Here is a 22,412-nt window from a genome sequence, read left to right as displayed (position 1 = left end):
AGAACATTACGAGGAACATTGCCTAAGCCAGTTGGACCCTTTTGAGAACTACATATAGACTATGCAGACATGGGAGAAAGGTGTAATTGATTGCAGTACGTAATAGTGGTAGTGTACCCCTTTTCAAGGTGGGTGGAAGCTGGCCACTGCACCCACCTAGATGCCAAGTGTGCAGCCAAGTTCCTAGTAAGAGAGTTGTTTTTCCTGCTGGGGGATATGAGATGTCATACATTCTGACAATGGAATGCATTTCGTCAATGATCTGTTCAAAGCAGTGACAGCAATGCTGGATATCACACACAAATTATGCACGATTTATCACCCGCAACCAAATGGTGTTGTTGAGAAAATAAATGGACTCCTTAAAAGTAGGCTGTCAAAACTGTGTCACACATTGAAGAAAAATGGGTATATTGTTTACCTTTGGCCCTATTTGAATTGAGAAACCAACCTAGTAAGGACCACCACTTGTCCCCCCATGAGATAGTAACAGGCAGACACATGCACACAGGACACTCCCCATTACGAAGACAATCAGAGGCACACAGAAGTGCCAGAGTGTTAGGGGAAGAGTTCCACGAATATTCAAAAGAACTTACAAGAGCAGCACGTATGATTGCAAAACAGCTAGCATCCCCTTCACACAAGAAACAGCGAGTAACACAGTAACGCCAGCCACAGATAGCCCAAGCTGTCAGCTCATGCCAGGGGAGTTGGTGTATGTGAGTCCGTATGAAGTAATGTATTGCACGCCTACAGAAGTGAAGGTGAAGGGCTTGAGATACTGGATTCATTTTTCCGACGTAAGCAAAGCATATGACAGTATATGACAAAATGAAGGAGGAAACAGGTCAGAAGGAGAAACATAAACATAAAAAGAGAAAAAGTCAAAATTGATAGATACCTGAAACAAACAAAGGGAGGAAAATTATAATGAAAATGATAAAACACTGTGTAAATGATGTATTATGAATGATAAATGTGAAGAAAGGATGTAAGAGATTTCAATCTGGCACACACCTAAGTCAACGCCTAGCGTGTAATGCACAACTGAAAACTTAATTTATTGTTGTTTAAAAGTTCTTTTATTCTGAACGATGTACCACTCATATCAGGCCGCTCTCCTGGAACCCCCCAAGGTCACACTGAACCAGCAATCAGGCTGGTTTGCAAAGTTAAAATATTTATTTATGTAGTTACAATTCAATCACACTATGTTTTAATGGGTACACAATAATCACCAATGGGGTGATGTAACACTAAATAATCTCTTTAATACACAAGGAGTAATAATGAGCAAAACAATTCCGCACAGAAATAATACTTTTGTGTGTGTGTTCAAATCAAATATCAGTGTGGTTAGTAGTTCCCCCTGAACACCCCTCAACCCCCCAACAGGCAAGGTAAAGCGATTAGAGGAGAGAGCATGTATTCAGAAATGGCAGAATTCAAACAAATATCAATCCCAATTCCCCCTACCCCCCAGATACACAAGAGAAAAACAGAAGTGATTAGCAAGCAGTCACAATGGTTTTAAAGTTATCTTGAGAATGGATTGGGTAAAAACCCTAAATATGGTTTAAATTGCTGAAATTGTTTAAATTCTCATGGGAGACGCTTTGGATAGTTGCACACAAACACTAGCAATGATTTGATACCAAGAAACAATCTTAAATCTTAAAATTAAGGTCGGAAACAATCAAAAGCTGTTTTATACGTGTCAGAAATTCCCTAAAATGAAATTTGCGGCAAACTTTTCAGCGCACAATAATCATGATTACGGGAGAACAGTATGGATTTGGGATGCAGTTTTAGATGTGAATTAAAGCTTTTTGTTGCTAGCACGAACAATGAGGAAGTTATGGACGTTTTAGTGGAGGTCGTTTTTTCGAGACAGGCGCAGGAATTGGAAACAGGAAAGCACTTTTAAAAGACAAATGGAATTCCTTAAACTAGATTATGACTATAGAAAAAGAGAATGCCACACATGAATCTCCACAGTTCCTGGCCAGGTAACCCTTCACGTGGTGGCTACTCAATTGCTGGTAAAATAGCTCAGCGGGTTGAGCGCTTGCTGCTGCGATCTGAGTGTGATCTGCAGGTTGCAGGTTCAAATCCCGGGAAGGCCAACTCAGGCTTTCATCCTTCCGATGTCGATAAATGAGTACCAATTTCGATTGGGTGATATTGTATGTAAATATGTGCTCTGTAAAGCACTTTGGATTAAGGTGCTATATAAATAACACATCATTATCAATTCCTTTCTGGGATTCACTTTAGTTACTCACAACACTAATGACTTATGATTTTAGAATACAAATAAGAGAAATTCAGCACAAGAAAAGTTCTGACAATTCAAAAATATTCCTAACAATATCAGGTTCTGACAAGATAGGGTGATTTTAAGATAGGGATTAACTATGGACAGTACATATGCTAGTGACATGTTTCTATCTATATATACACACTAGATATATTTTGAACCGGAACCGTCAGGATTCTGGTCTGTCAAGATTTTGGGTCAGGAAAGGGAATCTAGTTCTGGGACAGACAGCTGAGCACATCGGATTGGACTGGATCTGTTCGCAGCACGGCAGCGGACTGGATCGGATCTGCAACGGCACTGGTCTAAGCACAGGACTGGATTGGATATTTTGGTTCTGATGATAATTAGTTCAGCAGGGAAGCAGTACAGCACAGCCTTGCTGTCTTTTGGTTACCCTTAGGTTTGTGGGGTTGGTTATGGTTCTGGAAATTTAAGGCCTAGCTGAAAATGGTTCTGCTATGCAATGGGCCTTTCTGCTTTTCCAAGTTTATGGAGTCTGGAGCAGGTAAGATGGATAGTTCTGCAGCAGAGTGCTCCGCCAGCATTCGGTTATTCGGTGAATCTGTCTGTCTTTTTTCTGCCCTCTGTTGTCTCTATTTATGCTTATGATAAAGGGGGTGTGTTTGCTGGTTTAGCCTAAGCTCGCCCCTTTGACAGGGATAGTTCAGGGTCTCCTTTCTGCCTTGATAGGAGGAGAGAAACAAGGTGTCCCCCTTATGGTGTGGGTTTATGAGGCTTAGAGTCCACCCCTAGCTCCTTGAACGCAAAATCTACTTTTGGTACAATACATATTTCCACATGTGCAACCTCTATAACAACCATATATACAGATTACAAATTTTGTGTAGCAGATACTCCTCCAAGCCCTGTCGCTGTGGGATCTTGTGTCTGCGTCTGCTTTTCACTGAATTTTGCCCTTTTCATCCAGAACACAATGTCCAATTTAGGAGTAAATTTCTACAAATGTGCGCGTTGAACATGGGCATGCGTGTATAAAGTTTCATACTTCTATCTAAATACATTTTGTGTAATATCACATTTTCTGCCATTTCTTCCCAGAACATGTCACAGAGTTCTGCCGCCTTTTCACCCGTGCATCCAGAAATTACATTAACAATGCTGTTATTTCTATATTTTGCACAATTTTACATAGTAAGTTATCAGTCTTTTTAAAATGTGTTTTTTGTCCTTGTTAAGCAACAAATGGTTGTTTAGCTCCACCCCTTTGGTCTCTCTCTGGGACCCAGGAGCATCTCCTCCCTGTTTTTCCTGGGCAGAGGCAATTTACGACCCTTCACACTTAGCATTTCCTTTAGCTGGAGGATGTCCATTGTTTACTTCCCCACTGCAGCCCAGATTCTTCCCACACCCTATAATTATCGCGTGGGTGTGATTTCCTGGCGAAGGGAAGCTGGAGGGAGAGGACTTGCCTCTGTGAGGAAAGCTGTTATTCCAGTTGGCTAACTTTTAGCCAGGCTTAAATTTAAATGTTAATTCTTTTGCATTTTTTTCTTAGCTCAAAACAAACTTGTGATTTCAAACGAGCAGCTAGAACACTTATTCCAGATATTAACCATGGGCTCAAACAATTACAACATAGGTTACTCTCAGGAACAATAGTAGAATAGGTGGGGTGCCCCACTATCTGCGCTTCCAAAACAATCTTAGTACTTCTACATAAGGGTCAGTTAATGTAACCACAAGGTTCCCTTTGAAAGTAAAGGTAGCTGACAACAGTAATGTGCTGCTAGTTACATCCTTTTTAATCAAAACAAAAGAAACGCCACGCCAACACGTGTTTCAGCCATCTCTGGGCTGTCTTCAGGGCGTAATCAAAATATGTTACTATAATCAAGAGTCAGAGAGTATAAATAATACATTTAACCCAAACATTAGCGATAATTGTCAACAGTTTGGACAACATAAGAATATCAGTCATAAATGTAAGTGCACCAAAAAACAGCAAAGAAAAGATGAAAAAAGAAAAGAAACAGGGGTAGGGGAAGAGGAGGGAACAAAAAAGGAGAAACCATTAGTTTGGGCAAGCATATTCTCATTCTAAAGGCATTTTCAAATGCAGTCCATTGTGTCATCACAATAGATTACAAAAACTGCTACATTGTCGAAAGACCACATCACAGAGAGAGAAGGCAGTACATGAGAGAGGTACCTGGTAAATACTACATGTGATAGTATGTCGTATATAAAGCGTTAGCCAAAAGTTTGCTTGAATTGTTCCAATCATACGTGCAAATCTGAGAAAGTAAACAATGACTATTTTTAGCCCAAAGGAAAATGATACATGAAGATAAATAACTCTTAATTAGCCAAAAAGTCGTATCATTAAAAATAAATTTGTACCATTTCGTGGTCAAGGTAAAGATACTTAGTTAATAAGCGCTTACCCTCCAGTCATGAGTATTCTCTTGAGTGCGCAAAGAAATGTGTTTTGTCAAGGCATCTCGTGCGTTTGTATTAAAAAATGCTGTGATCTATTAATAGCAAAGAAAAGAAGGGGAAAAGCGAGACAAGCCTGTCATGTCTCCGTGAGAACGTATCTAGATCAATCTGCAATGTAAAAGCTTCTCTGACTCTTGATTATAGTAACATATTTTGATTACGCCCTGAGGACGGCCCATAGAGGGCTGAAACACGTGTTGGTGTGGCGTTTCTTTTGTTTTGATTAAAAATGATTTAACTATCAGTACATTACTGTTGTCAGCTACCTTTACTTTCAAACTGACCCTTATGTAGAAGTACTAAGATTGTTTTGGAAGCGCAGATAGTGGGGCACCCCACCTATTCTACTATAGTTTATCTGGAAAGGGTACCGAGGAATCCCCCTTCCATGCCCCATTACTGCAGCAAACCCTGTGAACAATACCAACCCTAACCACACTATTAGTCAGAGGTTATGCGAAACTACCCATTTGTGGCTTAAACTCTCAGACTTCTTCTTCTATATATCTCTACCACGGGAGTGTGGCACAACACCATTGTTGCAAACCTTTTACCATCTTAATATGGCCAAATATTTTAAAAATCATGATGAGGACAGTGCTGCCCTTTTTGCGCCTCGTGACACGCACGGTGCAGAAATTCATCAAACTGGAACGACTCAGTAAAAAAGAAATTATCAAATACTGGGAACAAGATATTATTCCTAGAGGCTTACGAATATTGATTTTTCCGGATTTCACTCATCAGAATGACCAAGATCTAGCTTCCGATTGGGAAGCCAACCTAACATCCAGTTCTGAAAATATGATGAAAATCCTTGTGCAACATGCAGAGAGAGAACACACTAGAATGACTTTAGAAATCGACAAGATTCAGAAGCTAATCTTGGAAATGGCTAATCCTGTTGCTACTAAAGACAAAAATTATGAGAAAATGCACACTATTCTAGAAGACTACCAAGATGACATTAAAATGAGAAAATGTAGGAAGTTCTATCGTGATGAAAGAGACTACATTAATGACACAGTCTACACCTTTCAGGCTAAGTTTGATGGGAATCAAACACATATTAAAACCCCAAATATTTCACCAGTCACATCGGACATTGATTCTGAATCAAAACATGGTACCACCAATACAGATGGAACAGAGGATACAGACCAAGCACAAAGTATTGATGAAAAGCATCACACAAGAAGAGGCTTTTTGGCGGAAATTAAAAGATATAAAAAGGGCAACATCTCAAACCTCAATGCTAATTACAAGCAAGTACGTTTTCAGAAAACACTCCCTTTAGGCCCAAGTATTCCAACAACCCCAACAACCTCAGAGGAGGAAGCGGAAGAGGAGCTAAGAGGAGAGGGAACCGGAGATACAAGGAAAAGATTCACCAGATCCAGTCTCAAGCCTTCGAAACCAAAGCCAATTCTCAAAACCTAGTGATCAACCTTTCGGATAAACAGCTATCAATACAGCAAATTACTGTTCTTAATTATGGCCTCTCCTTTGCACCCAGCACTGCATCTGATATGACTGAAGTTCAAATACACCTGTATAAATTTACAAGAAAATTGAAATTGAAAAACATTTCCACAACAAATCAGCATTCTTGCAGCAACAGCCAATACTGCCCCCTATTAGCAGCAGGAGCATACAGGAAATTGAGAATATACATATTCTTGCTAATCTGGGGGGGGAAATGAACAATCGATAATGGAGATTGAAAGAGATTTAGGTGTACATCAGAGTAATATGGACATCATGTAACACAAGAACAGATCCAAATTCACGCCGCCTAATATCGGAGACAATGCAATTGAGATCTTTTATGGAGCAATTACCAAAGAAATACATGAATACATTGATGGACAATGCAGGGGTTATATCAGGAAAAATTCTAACCTGTCTAAAAATGAACAACTGGCACTCCGAGAACTGGCGTCAGATAAAACGCTTGTGATTAAAGAGGCTGATAAAGGAGGCAACATTGTTGTCCTCAACAAATCTGACTATATCAAAATGGCTCAAGACCTTCTAGTAACTCCAGGATGTTACCTTAAACTTACCAATAATCCAATGAGTCAAACTGTACAAGATCTTCAGATATTGATTCAAGAATGGTATCAACGAGGGATGTTGACGGATGAAGAAAAACATTTTCTGATTAACACCAATCCACTTATGCCTACCTTGTATCTACTACCCAAAATACACAACCCTTCTCTAACTTACCATCTGTGAGACCTATTATGAGTGGCCAAGGAGGGGTCACTGAGAATCTAGCTACTTATATTGACTCCTGTATTAAGGACCTAGAACCAAAAGTTCTAGCCTTTTTGAAAGATACCAGGCACATTTTACAAATTATTAACAATATATCTTGGAAATCAGATTACTTTCTGGTTACCTTAGATGTTACTGCTTTGTATACATCCATAGAGCATACACTAGCATTAAAAACAATAGAGCATTCATTTAGATCACATTCGGCCTCACATGCCTCTCATGTTCAAATGCTCAAGAGCTTTGTTGAGTTTACCCTTAACCATAACCAGTTCAATTTTGATGATGAATACTATACCCAAACCAAGGGGATCGCCATGGGGGCCAAATATGCCCCCACTTTGGGTAACCTATTTATGGCGTACTTTGAGGAACTGTACATTTTTCACAACAATCCATACATTGAGTACATCCCTGTACGGAGGAGATATATTGACGATGTGTTCGCAATATGGGCAGGGACACAAATTCAATTTAACAATTTCATGACATACCTGAATGAGAATAATTTGGGTATTCAATTCACTGGACAAATTGATGCTACAGAGATTATGTTCTTGGATCTCAAAATCTATGTAACCAACGAAACTTTACAAACTTGTACATTTCGCAAAGAAACTGCAGTAAACTCCATTTTACATGCCAGTAGTAGTCATAAAAGAAATGTTATTAATAACATACCACGGGGTGAGTTCCTTAGAGCTAGGAGGAACTGTAGTGAAGATGCACAATTCATGGCAGAATGTAAGTTGATAGGAACCAGATTTCGAGAGAGAGGATATGCCACTTCTACTATCCATAATGCATTAAGGAACGCCAAAAAAATAACACGTTCTTCACTCCTTGCACAAACCATGGGAGAACAACCAAAAAGCATGACCGGATTTCCACAATATGTGAATTTTATCACTAAATTTTCAAGTGATTCCAAATGTATCTATCACATCCTGAACAAACATTGGAACCTTTTACATTTAGATCCAGATCTGGTGACTTATATCACAGAGAAACCAATTATAATCTTTTCGAGAGTACCGACTCTTAGAAACTTACTCTGTCCATCCTTTCTGAAATATGGCTCCAACAGACAGGATAACTGGCTCACTCAGAATATTAGACCTAGTGGTTTCCACAAGTGTGGGACCTGTAACTTTTGCCAGTTTGCATTGTCTCTGACTAAAGTTTTTTCTTGTCATGGGAATTTGAGAGTCAACATCATGGATTTCATTAATTGCCGCTCTAAATATATCATATATGGAATAATATGTGTATGCAAAAAAGTGTATATCGGCAGCATCATCAGGGAGCTACAAATTAGGATCAGAGAACATCTATCTAACTTAAACAGTCAAGACATTAAACTGCCATTTGCAACGCATTGGCAAAAAGAACCGGAAATGGCACATAGAAGTGACATCAGATTTGTGGGACTGCAGCATATCAAGGCACATGCAAGAGGTGGAGACAGACAATTGAGGCTCAGACAAGCAGAAGCATGTATGATCTGCAGGTTAAGATGTGTCCAACTCGGTCTCAGCCAGGAACATGAACTAAATGTATTTTTATAACCTAAAAAAGCGAAAATGTAAAATAAATAACTGTACGTTAAGACTACGTGACCACATCGCAATAGACGAGACAGTACAATCAGGGGTTATCTAGGCTCATACCAATTTATTAATATTACAATTTTATTTATGTTTTTGCTTACAACAAATAATAGTTTATTTGCCGAGGCAATCTGTCAAGTTCACATTAGTTAGAATCCCTATACTGTGTATATATTAGTGGCTAAGCGTTGGTATGAATGTTTTCACCCTATACCATAACATCGGCCCCTTTTCAGACCCACATTCCTTTTTTTCTATTAGCACTATGTATTCATTTTACAATATGTAAATTATTATTTTAGCACCATACATATGTTGGTTACGTGTGCACTTAATACTATACATAGGTTAATATACAATTATCTCATTTCGTTCACACGAGGTAAAGAGTGCTCAGTTCGTTCTTAGTTACGTGGATAGCCAACTTAATACGTTTTATCCAAAAGGAATCCCGTTTACATTGGAGAAGTTCGTCCGTTCGTCGCATTTAATTTGTGGCATTTGAGCCATCTTTTACTGATATTTGTTCGTGTGAGTCAGAGAACTCATATCTCTTAATAACTGTTCTGTTATATCACTGGAAGACTTTCCCCCAAGGATGTTAATGTTTAACCCAGCTTACAGGTTACCCGGCAACAAGAGCTCCTAAAATGGTGCAGCTCATATTCTGCTTAACCTTCAAAACCTTAGCTTTTATGGTTAAATGTTTTCACACATTAACTCTAGATATGGGATACCACTGCTGCTCACCTTGCTTAACTATGGGATATTCCGACGTCTCTTCCTTCATTCCCTTTTGCAATTCAACACACAAATATGCCTCGAGAGGCACGGCTTAATTAAAAGAACCCTCAACTAGGGTTGCTAGGCAACCAGTCTAACTGGTCACATGACCACAGCTTTTACCTTCTTTGCTGAACCACCATTGGTTAGCATTAACAACACACACATTCTTTCTCAGCCGCGGCCGGCGAGCCAGAGAGTGGCTCAGACACATACGCATTCAAGCGGTTAATTGGTAAACTGACGATTCTTTCCTACACGGAGAAGCTTTTACATCGCAGATTGATCTAGATACGTTCTCACGGAGAAATGACGGCCTTGTCTCGCTTTTCCCCTTCTTTTCTTTGCTATTAATAGATCACAACATTTTTTAATACAAACGCACGAGATGCCTTGACAAAACACATTTCTTCACGCACTCAAGAGAATACTCATGACTGGAGGGTAAGTGCTTATTAACTAAGTATCTTCACTTTGACCACTCAATCGTACAAACTTATTTTTAATGATACGACTTTTTTGGCTAATTAAGAGTTATTTATCTTCATGTATTATTTTCCTCTGGGCTAAAAATAGTCATTGTTTACTTTCTCAGATTTACACGTATGATTGGAACACTTCAAGCAAACCTTTGCCTAATGCTTTATATGCGACATACCATCACATGTAGTATTTACCAGGTACCTCTCTCATGTACTGCCTTCTCTCTCTCTGATGTGGTCTTTTGACAATGTAGCAGTTTTTGTAATGTTTTGTGATGACACAATGGACTGCATTTGAAAATGCCTTTAGAATGAGAATATGCTTGCCTAAACTAATGGTTTCTCCTTTTTTGTTCCCTCCTCTTCCCCTACCCCTGTTTCTTTTCTTTTCTAATCTTTTCTTTGCTGTTTTTTGGTGCACTTACATTTATGACTGATATTCTTATGTTGTCCAAACTGTTGACAATTATCTCTAATGTTTGGGTTAAATGTATTATTTATACTCTTTGACTCTTGATTATAGTAACATATTTTGATTACGCCCTGAGGACGGGTCAGAGAGGGCTGAAACACGTGTTGGCATGGCATTTCTTTTGTTTTGATTAAAAATGATGTAACTATCAGCACATTACTGTTGTCAGCTACCTTTACTTTCAAAGGGAACCTTGTGGTTCCATTATCTGACCCTTATGTAGAAGTACTAAGATTGTTTTGGAAGCGCAGATAGTGGGGCACCCCACCTATTCTACTCTAGTTTATCTGGAAAGGGTACAGAATCCCCCTTCCATGCCCCATTACTGCAGCAAACCCTGTGAACAATACCAACCCTAACCACACTATTAGTCAGGGGTTATGTGCAACTACCCATTTGTGGCTAAATCTCTCAGACTTCTTCTTCTATATACTCTCAGGAACAGGCCACTTAGATTGCACACATTTGACTTCAGTTTATACAAATTTAAAGTTTATCATGCAGGCTTCTGACAGCTGTCATTCAGGCGGCCGAGGGTGCTGTGCCCAGATTTTGACAGATTCCACAGGCAGACAACTTTTGCTGTGGATGTTTCTTTGATACTTTCAGCTTTTCAGGACATTGTAAGTTCACAATGATTTCTTGAACTAAGTGAATTGTAGCATCGAGCAAGAATTCTGGATGTTTGAGGGTGTTTTGTCATGGCATTCTGCAGTTTCAGCAACCAAGAAAAAGGGAAATAAAGCAAGATTTTGGGGTTTCCTTTCGCTCTGTGTTGAATTTTCACTTGTTGTGGAGCCCAGTGACATATTTCAGGAGTGAGATCTCTGTTCCACCACTGACGACATGCGTGGTAGATTGGGCAGCCCTCTTTTTGTGCTTTGCAAAGCACGATTTTCAGAGGTTTTGGCGTGCACAAGGGTTTTGCGGCCATTTTGATGTTTCTGGCACCATGAGAACACAGTGATGCCGCATGGCAGAGACACAAGTGCGTTGAATCATCCCACAGAGCGCCCCCTCATGACTTGAGTTTGACCGCCCGTCAAGGGGAAGTCGGGAGATTGGGATGTTCTTTCTTTCTTTAATCCAGTTGGAAAAAGTCCTCTGTTTTTCCCCTCCGTTCTGGCTCTCCTCGCCAGTTCTGGATGGGAGTATGGAGCGGTACTCTGGGCCCCTTGGGTCTTTCCTCCCGGTCCCTGAGTGGTCCCCCTTGGTACTTAGAATCCTTGATTCCAGTGCTAAGAGACAGAACAGAGCATGATTATGGACATTTTCCCCACTACTATTCATGTAATGGGGCAGATGCATACATTGAATACAGTTTACACTATCCCCTGTCTATATTTCCGATGATTTTAACAGGTGGAATGGTTTTAACAGTTGGAATTTTTCTAGGGATCCGGAATGTCCCCCTCTGGGTTTCCGGTTGACTCCTCTTTTGCCACAGAGTATGCCTGTGAAGGTGTTGCTGGTTGATGTGGACCCACTTGTCTTCCCCTTCTGACAAACTGCCCTTGGGGATGTGAATTTTGTTGGCGACTGGTGAGATTCTGTCTACAATTTCAAAAGGACCCCGCCAATTAGGGAGGAATTTGCACTGTTTGGCTTGGTTCCTTTGGAAATTGTACAAATAGACCCGGTCTCCTACTTGGTATTCTTTTTTAGTTGTCTTAAGGTCATAGTGGGTCTTTATACTGTCTGCAGATCTTTCTAGATTCCACTGAGCATAGGCAAAAGCACGTTGAAGGTGTTTTCTAAGATTCTCAACATACTCATGAGTTGTGGAGGCATTTATCAAGGTCTGTAGAGCAGATGCTGGGGAAGCACCATGCTTCGTCCAGTCATCAGCTCAAACAGAGACATTTTTGTTGCAGATGAAGGGGTAGATCTGATGGCCATCAGGACAAGAGGAAATTGAATGTCCCAACTTGGCCCAGAATCTGCCACAAAACTTTTTAATATGCTCACAATTGTCTTGTTGTATCTCTCAACACCACCACTAGAGGCTGCTGGTTGGCAATGTGTACTTTCCTTTTGACCCCAAGTATCTCCCACATCTTTGTCATCACTTCGCTAGTGAAGTGGCTACCACGGTCTGACTCAATCCTTTAGGGTCGTCCAAAAAACGAGAAGATGTGATTGATCATCAGGGCAGCTGCTGTTTCTGCCTTGCAATTTGGGGCCGGGAGACATTCCACCCATTTAGTGAAAAAGCATGTTACGGTCAACATGTACTTGTTCCCCCTAGAGGAGCGAATCACAGGCCTGATAAAGTTGACTTGTAAATCTGACCAAGGCAGTGTCATACCCCTCTTTTGGAGGGGAGCAAAGTGTGTGAGTGATGTTGGCTAAAATTGTGCAGACACAACACACCCCTTCAAGTTTTGGTCGAGGTCCTGCCCCATGTGTGGCCAGTATGCAAACCCTCGCAAGATTTCTAGTGTCGTATGAAACCCCCGATGACGGGCTGTGGCCGCATCATGGGCGTGACTTAGCATCAGGCTTCAGAATGAGGTGGGGACCACCCACTGGTCATGGCCAGCTATGGATCCTCTTACCAACAAACCATCATGGATTCGGAACATTTTTGGACATTTCCTCAACACTCTGAGGTCCTCATTCCCAATGTAATCGGTATCCATCAGGGGAAAGTTCTCAGGGTCCTCAATGTGTTGATAAAACTTACCAATTATTGGATCCCCTTTTTGAGCCTTAATCAAATCAGCATCTGGGGTCTCCTTACTCCATTGTGCAGTTGAAAGTTCATTGTGAGCATTTGCCTGCGACCTAGTGATAGCAGTGACCTGGATTTCCCCCAACAGGGACTTGATCTCAAGTAGATCCTCTTTGATATCTTCGGTTTTGGCCAGCTGATCAGCTAGGTCATTTCCAGTAATGTCTGGTCCCTCTACTTTAGAATGACCCTTGATCTTTTTCCAGTAGGTGTCATCCAATTCGAGGTGACCAGATCATCAATGTTTTGTATTTGTTTCCATGTTTCAGTGGTTTGTTATTAGCACATAGCATGCCTCTGGTTTTCCAGTTAACCAGGTGCTCCACGAACCCGTCCCGTACATAATCCGAATCAGTGATTATGACCAGTTTGTGGAGTTGGTCTTAGACAGCAGTGAGGATGGCTTGATTCACAGCCCTCAGCTCTGCCACTTGACGACTTTGGGGACCGATTTTGGATCCAGCAGAGGGTTCTGGGGCATCATTCACCCATGCATTCCCTACGCCGGCCACAAGTTCCTTTTCCCGTTGTTATCAACATGGTAGGAGCATCCATCCACATAGACAGTGGGCATTCCCTCACACTGGTCTTCTTCATAGACTTTGTGTGGGGAATTAAGGTATGTGTCCATGTTGTTCTTGATTTTGAGACTTTCATCCTCAAGACAGTTTTCTCTAGCACAATCATGCAAGTCAGCCAGACCTTGCGCGAGGGGACTGTTCTTGTTTTGGCCATATCTGACCTCCACTGGAGAGCCTTGCATTGGCAGAATCCAGGAAGTAATTTGGGAATTACTTCCATTATTTCTGGGCTGGATTCTGTCACTTTGAAGATATTGCAAAGGTTGGTGTGGAGTCTCCACTATGATGTGTTCCCCCTGGATAAACGCGCTGTAATTCTTCAATGCCCACACCGTTGCCTGGAGTGTCTTCGCACAATCGTTGAATTTTTCCTCCGCAGAGGATAAAGTTTTACTCGCATAGGAGATTACTTAATTGACCTTGTCATGCTTTTGATATAATACTGCAGTCACGCATGTATTTGAGAACTCTGTCTCCAAAGAGAACTCCTTGTTTTTGACAGGGTTAGCTAGGCAAAGCGCTTGTAAGAGGCTTCTTTTGAGTTGTCTTACTGCCTCGGCTTGTTCTGGACCCCACTCCCACTTGATCCCCCTTTCAAAAGATGCATCAGGGGTCTTGTGATCTCTGCATAGTCCTCAGTGAACTTTCTGCTGTAATTAGTTAGTCCAAGGAGGCTCTTTAGTTCCCGCAGAGTTGTGGTGTCTTTTATTTTCTGGCGGCTTCTACTTTCTTTTCCAGGGGAAAGAGACCCTGAGGAGTTATCTCATGCCCCAGGAAATAGGCACAGGTTCTGCACCACTGTGCCTTTTGAAAGGAGAGTTGCTCCAGCAGCCCTCAACTGTGTCAGGACATAACGGATCTCCGCTATGTGTTCTTCCACAGTTGATCTTTTGACTAGAACATCATCTACATAGGCCAGGTTCCCCCTCTCACCCACGTCGGGCATGGCCTTGTGTAGAAAGATGTTAACTTCATTGCCGGAGTTGATGTATCCAAAGAGAGTCTGGGTCCAAGTGTACTGCTGCCCCCCGAAGGTAAAGGCCAGCTTGTATTGGTCCTCCCATCTGACAGGTACAGTCCAGTACCCATTGGTCAGGTCAATGGCAGTGAATACCTTTGACCCCTGGATCTGGGCCAGCCCTTGGTCAATGTAGGGAAGAGGCCATCGGGAAGTATGGACCCATTTATTGAGCTCCCTTAGGTTGGCACAGGGTCTCCACTGGCCATTAGGTTTCAAAATCCCTGGCACCGGATTATTTAAGGTGCTGTGGGCTGGACGAATTATCCCACGGGACTCAAGGCTCTTAATTATTTCAGTAAGGGACTCCATTGATACGAGAGGTGAACGATATTGCATCACAAACACTGGAGTCATGCCAGGGTCCATGGGAATTGTTGTTGTGTGCATTTCGGTGCGACCACAGTCATATGAGTCCACCGCAAAGAGATCTTGAAAATCTAAGAAAACTTTTTTCAATTTTTGCTTTTGCTCCAGAGTCTCACAGGCATCAGCTAGGTTGATTCTCTCTTCAAACACCTGCCTGAAGCCTGGAAAGACTTCTGGTTTGGCTATCTCAGCAGCCTCCTCCAACTGGGTGGAGAAGTCCCTGGTCAAAGTGCTAATTTGGACTGATGGCTTCAGGTGGGGAAGGCAGTCCTCGTGAACTTGAAAGATCACCTCATCCCTCCTGAAGTAATAGGACACATTTTCCTTACCATAAGGCAGGAAGCGTACACCAAGAAATTCCCCCCATGTTGTGTAAAGATCCTGTCTGGTGTTGTGTCCTCGTCGCTATCACTGTCAAAACAGTCCTTGGGGATTGGTCCTAACAGTTTATTACCTAAATCTATGTAAAAATATCGGTAATCAACCGCCATTCCAATAATGGTGCCTGCGCCGAGAGTGATACTCTTTAGGTCGCTGTTATCCACCTCTATTGGAATGGTGTTGTGTTCTATGTTGAAAAGTGGTGGTGGGTTTACCCCCAACCCTTGCTGTTGGAAATGAGCATTGAGATGGACATGGGCCTCAGGGGTTTTCAGTTTCTGTCATCTTTTAATTTTTACTTCCAGTTAGAATTGTCGGCTCAATTCTGGAGTGGTGACTTCCTCTCCAATCTGAATTTCAACTGCATATGGCAGCAGTTGAGCTGACCGAAATGCTTTCTCTGGGTCATCAAAGTCCATGGGAATAGCCGCTAATCGGGACCAAGCTTTGAAGTTTATTAGGTCCAAACTAATGGCAAAGCGATTGAGAATGTCACTGCCTAAATAAAATGCAGCAGGGTCATCTCGCACAACCCAACAATTATGGACAATGCTTTTGTTGTCTATGGAAATTTTGAGCATACACCTGCCAGGCAGGAGATGTTTGGAATTGGGTGTTTCCTGGTCCATTTCCATTTGTCTAATAGTTTAAATGTGGTTATGGCTGGATCTTTTGGGAGTTTGCGTAACATGGCCTTGCTGATGAAGCTCTTACCGTTGTTCACACACTCTACAGTGAGAACAGAGTCCTTCCCTTCATTTAACTGAATAGGGATGAACAACTGCTCTCCAATTTTCTGAATATCAGCTAAGATTTGAGCTCATTTCTCATCTTTTTGGTCTATAGGAATGGGATTTTCTGATTTTTAATTTGTATAGAATTTCAGAGTGTTTCCTTTCAGTGTGGAATGCCAACTTGGACTGGAAGGAAGGTTGATTTTCAGAAATAGAGAGGACTCACCATCACCAGTTTATTGTCCTACCGCAATTACTGTCAAGTCTGGGATTTGATTATTCTGGAAGTGAAATTCTATTTGGTCAGGTTTTTGTTCAACCATGTGGCATGTGCCATTTAAACTCACATGGTTCACACTCTGTTTCAATTTTATTGGTTGGTTAGTCTGGGTCCAGAGACCTTGTTTACACAATCTATGAGGGGAGACAACCTACGCAGGATGTAATTCCCTACTAAACAAGGTGTGCCCTCTGGAGTCACAACTATGACCGGGTGGTTCACCTTGTGTAGCCCAATTTTAATGTCTAAATCTGCAGTTCCCTCAACAGGAATTTCCTTCCCGTCAAAGTTCTGAAGTTGTCCAGGAAGAGGGATGAGCGGAATTTGGTATTTCTCCCCCCCTTCCCAAATTCAGTTGATCAAAGGCCCTTTTTGAAAGAAGGGTAGCTTGGGATCCAGTGTCCACCAGTGCCAAAATTATATATTGCCCCTGTATTTGGACCGGGGCATAAAATCTTCCCACCTTTTCCTCAAGGGGGCCATGATAATGCACATTTTTGGTCAACTGAGGGGTTAGTTTCTTTGCTTTGGATATTGATAGATAGGTGATCTGGGCAGGATTTTGTTTGGGATCTTGGGGACCTGTAAGAAAGAGGTGACAGCTAGATATGGGGGAAGTTTTGGGTTCCCCTAGTTCTGATTCTGGATTGCCCCACCCCCCCCTATTTGGAGGCAGTCACCAGGATGGGTTTGAACCAGGGGATTTTCGAGCTGGGTACTGATGATGGGCGGTTTTAACTCAGTCCCAACATCGACCCAGTCTGGATTAGGATCGTTTCTGACCCATTTTTCTTTGGGAGGAGTTCCCCATCCCTGAAGGAGAATATCCTTTTCCCAGGATCCTCTGAGGATCCCTCTCCTTCAAACTGGGAGATTTGAACCTCCGCCACAAAATGGGTCATTTTAGGTTCTTTATTTCTCCTACCCACCCTCTGCTCCTTGGGTTGCAGACTTTCGGGGGCAGGAGATTTTGGTTCCAGTTCCTGGGTTTCCAGGGGCTTTCCACAAGTGGGGAAGGAAGCTTCCTCCAAGGCTTTACATCCCCCTTGTGCCTCCTCCCTGGTTCTTCCCCCATCATTGTTCTGGAGCACCAGACCCTGGCTCTGGAAAGTGGGGAAAGAAGGATGGGTTGTTTTGGGGGTTGAAGTTTGGCAGGTACTGGGGAAAGAAGTTTGGTCAGGCATTTGGGTGATTACTGCGCTCCTGGGGAAAGTGAGGAGGGAAGTTTCCTGGGTTTCCTGCTGTCTGGTTGGATCCCCCCCTTGGGCTGGAGGAGTCAAACATAGCCCAGGATGGGTCTATTTCCCTTGTAGCGTGGGCAGATGTAATTAGGGCAGTTAGGGGACCCATTTGTGGGGTTACCTCCCTGGCTCCCCATCTGGGATTGGCCCGAGGGCCTTCTGGGTTTGGAGTTGGTTGGATTCTGTGTGGGAAGGTTCTTAGGCCCCCCCATCTCCAGATCTAAAATGGGGGTGACATTCAACTCTGCCACCTTAGCAGCAGCACGGGTGTTGGTTGTTTTGGGTTTTTGCTACTATTTTTATTTTCCAACAGCTTCTGTACTTCATAGCTGCGCGTTGCTTGTTCAATGGCCCAGTCTAGTGATCTTTTTTCATGAAAGTCCCTCACTAGCTGGGTCATAATATATTTAGGGAGAGCATGAAAGAAGGTGTTCACAAATTCCTTACTGTCAGTGTGCACCCTTCTAGTGGTCTGCGCAAAGGTGTGTTTCAATTCCTGAACAAATTCTTGTGGGACCTGGTCTTACCCATATTGTAAGTTGTAAGCTGCCTTGCAAGCCTCTTGAGGGTTCCTGTGAATGGAAAAAGGTTTCAGGATGGCCGCCCTATAGGTGGACCATCTGGAATGGTTCTGGTCCTCCAGCCCCGCAAAGAAGCTGGAGTACTCAGGAGAAAATGTCCACTTTACAAACTGAATAAAGCTTTGGCTGTCCTTCAGATGGAAAGTCTACATCATCTGCTCAAATAATTCAAGGTGCTCCCAAACCTAATTTTTAGCATTTTTGTGGTAGGGCTTGATGACGCTCCTATTAGCTTTTATTTGTTTCAGGAGATCCTTGAGTAAAGCCCTCTTGACTTTGTTGGCCTTTTTAGTTTGGGTCACCCTGGTCCACTCATCCTCTGACTCAGAGGCACTGCTACCAGAGGTGGCTGTCTGATCTTCTAGACTCTCCCGGATTCTGCGAGCTTGTGAATGGCTGCCAGAATGTGGGAGCCTAGTCTCTTGGGACCTGTGGTCCTCAGAAGAGTCTTCTGACTCTTCCTTGCTCCCAGGATTGGCTGAGTACCCCCCCACTGTCCTAGCTGGGAAGAGGTTTTTAGTAAGCTCTTAGTGGGACTAATCTTATGGAATTCCCCACCAAATGTCACTGCCTGATCTCCTGATGAGTGATATTTCTGAGGATCCATTTCTCTGATTCTTCCTCACTGGAGCCTCCCTGATCAGAGAAGATGGCCTAGCACTTGGGAACCTGTACTTAGATGCCCGCCCATCAATTTCTGGGAGGCGTTATCCTATTAGCCCCATATTCCCCATTGGGTTGAAGTCTACTATCCCCGTGGCCCTTGGTTCATGGGAGCCAGTGGACATGGGGGTGGCAGAGTCCATGGAATTGAATAGATTAAAGGCTTTGGTGCCAGGGTTCCTGAGGTTATGCTCATGGGATTCCCTCTCCCATCTGACCTCATCTCTCTCAGCCCCCTCTTCCAGATGGCATGCAAGGATCTAACCCTTTTGTTCTTCAATTAAGGCCTTACTGGTCTCAATTAATTGCTCCTGCATGGCTACCACTCTATAGAGCCTGTCATTTTTCTCACAGAGAGCCTCATTGTCTCTCCGTGTTTCCTGTCTGATTTGGGAGTATTTGGACAGTTTTTGCTGCAGGAGGCTCACCTCCTGAGTTTTGTCCTTACTGGCCTGGTCATTCTTTGCCAGAGCATCTTCCACCCTTCTGGTATGCTCTCACAGCTTTTCATAGTCCATTTTGAGTTCACCCAGTCCCTGAAGGGCCAGGTGATTTTCTTCAAACTTGGTTTTTAAATGGCTGACTTCCTGGCCTAAAGCATCCCTTTCCTGAATTAGAGTAACCCTCTGTGCAGCCAGGTCGTCCCTCTGTTTATTGACTGCACCAGCATTCTGGCGCTCTTCATCGAACTCTGTTTGGGATTCACAGTCTTTAAGAATAAATTTAGTATTTCTTCTTTTAATTGGTCTATCTGGTCTTGTAAGACGACCATCTGTTCTGCGCAAACTCTATTAAAAGTTAATTGTTGCGCCAGTTTTTGTTGGCTCTGTTTTAAAGAGTCCAACCTTTCTTGACACTCTTTTTGCAGTGTCAGTAACCTGGTGTCTTTCCCTACCCTCTCTTGCTGCAGCAGATCCAGATCTTATTTTACTTTTCTCAGGTACTGTCTGGTTTCACTCTCTGATTCTTGGCTCTTTTGTAGCCTTTGCTCTGCAGAGTCCAGAGCAGCTTGGGTCTTCTCTAGGGATTGTACTTGCCTTTTTGCCAGGTCTAGGTTTTCAGCAAATTGCGGTGCCTTAATTACCTCCAAAGTCCCTTTTTGGGTCCCGTCCTTAATGGCTGGCAAAACCAGCCGTTAAGGGAGGACCCACAAAGGGACCTCTGAATTGGGCGGTAAGGGATTACCGGTACCGGTGCCCTTACCGCTACCGGTAATCCCTAACGCCCGGGTTGTAATGAGGCTCTGTGTTTGAATGGGTGCACAATAATCACCAATGGGTAATAATACTCGTGTGTGTGTGTTCAGATCAAACAGCAGTGTGGTTACTTGTTCCCCCTGGACATCCCTCAACCCCCAAAGGCAAGGTAAAGAGATAAGAGGAGAGAGCAGGTATTCAGGAATCGTAGAATTCAAACAAATATCAAACCCAATTTCCTCCCAGCAACACAAGAGAAAAACAGAATTGATTGGCAAGTGGTCAGAATGGTTTTAAAATTATCTTGAGAATGGATGGGTAAAAACACTAAATATGGTTTAAATTGCTAATATTGTTTACATTCTTATGGGAGCCGCTTTGGATAGTTGCACACAAACACTAGCAATGAATTGATACTAAGAAACAATGTGAAATCTTAACATTAAGGTCGGAAGCAATCAAAAGCTGTTTTACACGTGTCAGAAATTCCCTAAAACGAAATTTGTGGCAAACTTTTTAGCTGCAAGCAGACATTGAAATTTAGTTTCTAGCACAAAAATTGAGGAACTTATGGATGTTTTAGTGGAGGTTGTTTTTTCGAGACAGGCACAGGAATGGGAAACAGGAATGCACTTTTAAAAGACATTTGAAATTCCTTACACTAGATTATGACTATAGGAAAAGAGAATGCCACACATGAAACTCCACAGTTCCTGGCAGTGAACCCTTCACGTGGTGGATACTCAATTCCTTCCTGGGATTCACTTTAGTTACTCACAACACTAATGACTTATGCTTTTAGAACACAAATAAGAGAAACTCAGTGCAAGAAAAGTTCTTACAATTCAAAAATATTCCTAACAATATTAGGTTCTGAAGACAAGATAGGGTGGTTTTAAGATAGGGATGAGCTATGGACAGTACATATGCTAGTGGCATGGTTCCATCTATAGATAGTCACTAGATATATTTTGAAACAGAACCGTCAGGATTCTAGTCCGTCAAGATTCCTGGTCAGGAAAGGGAATCTGGTTCTGGGATAGACAGCTGGGCACATCGGATTGACTGGGTCTGTTCACAGCACGGCACCAGACTGGATCAGATCTCCAATGGCTCTGGTCACAGCACGGCACAGGACTGGATTGGAGCTTTTGGTTCTGATGATAATTAGTTCAGCAGGCAAGCAGTACAGCACAGCCCGGTTGGCTTTTGGTTCCCCTTAGGTTTGTGGGGTTGGTTCTGGTTCTGGAAATTTAAGGCTTAGCTGAAAATGGTTCTGCTATGCAATGTGCCTTTCTGGTTTGGCAAGTTTCTGGAGTCGGGAGCAGGTAAAATGGATAGTTCTGCAGCAGGATGCTCCACCAGCATTCAGATATTGGATGAATCTGTCTATCTTTTTTTCTGCCCTCTGCTGTCTCTATTTATGCTTATGATAAAGGGGGTGTGTTTGCTGGTTTAGCCTAAACTCACCCCTTTGACAGGGATAGGTCAGGGTCTCCTCTCTGCCTTGATAGGAGGAGAGATACAGGGTGTTCTCTTTATGGTGTGGGTTTATGAGGTTTAGAGTCCACCCCTAGCTCCTTGAACACAAAATCTACTTTTGGTACAATACATCTTTCCACATGTGCAACCTCTATAACAACCATATATACAGATTACATATTTTGTGTAGCAGATACTCCTCCAAGCCCCATCGCTGTGGGATCTTGTGTCGGCTTTTCAGAGAATTTTGCCCTTTTCATCCGGAACACAATGTCCAATTTAGGAGAACATTTCTACAAATGTGCGCATTGAACATGGACATACGTGTATAAAGTTTCATACTTCTATCAGAAATACATTTTGTGTAATATCACATTTTCCACCGTTTCTTCCCAGAACATGTCACAGAGTTCTGGCGCCTTTTCACCCGTGCATCCAGAAATTACATTAACAATGATGTTATTTCTATATTTTTCACAATTTTACACAGTAAGTTATCAGTCTTTTTACAATGTGTCTTTTGTCCTTGTTAAGCAACAAATGGTTGTTTAGCTCCACCCATTTGGTCTCTCCCTGGGACCCAGGAGCATCTCCTCCCTGTTTCTCCTGAGCAGAGGCCATTTACAACCCTTCACACTTAGCATTTCCTTTAGCTGGATGTTGTCCATGTTTACTTCCCCACTGCAGCCCAGATTCTTCCCCCACCCTATAATTATCACGTGGGTGTGATTTCCTG

Source organism: Ambystoma mexicanum, chromosome 12 (genome assembly GCF_040938575.1).
Source record: "Ambystoma mexicanum isolate Mex_15411 chromosome 12, UKY_AmexF1_1, whole genome shotgun sequence".
Classification (NCBI taxonomy): domain Eukaryota; kingdom Metazoa; phylum Chordata; class Amphibia; order Caudata; family Ambystomatidae; genus Ambystoma; species Ambystoma mexicanum.
The sequence above is the reverse complement of the archived record's forward strand: the minus strand, read 5'-3'. Positions refer to the sequence as shown.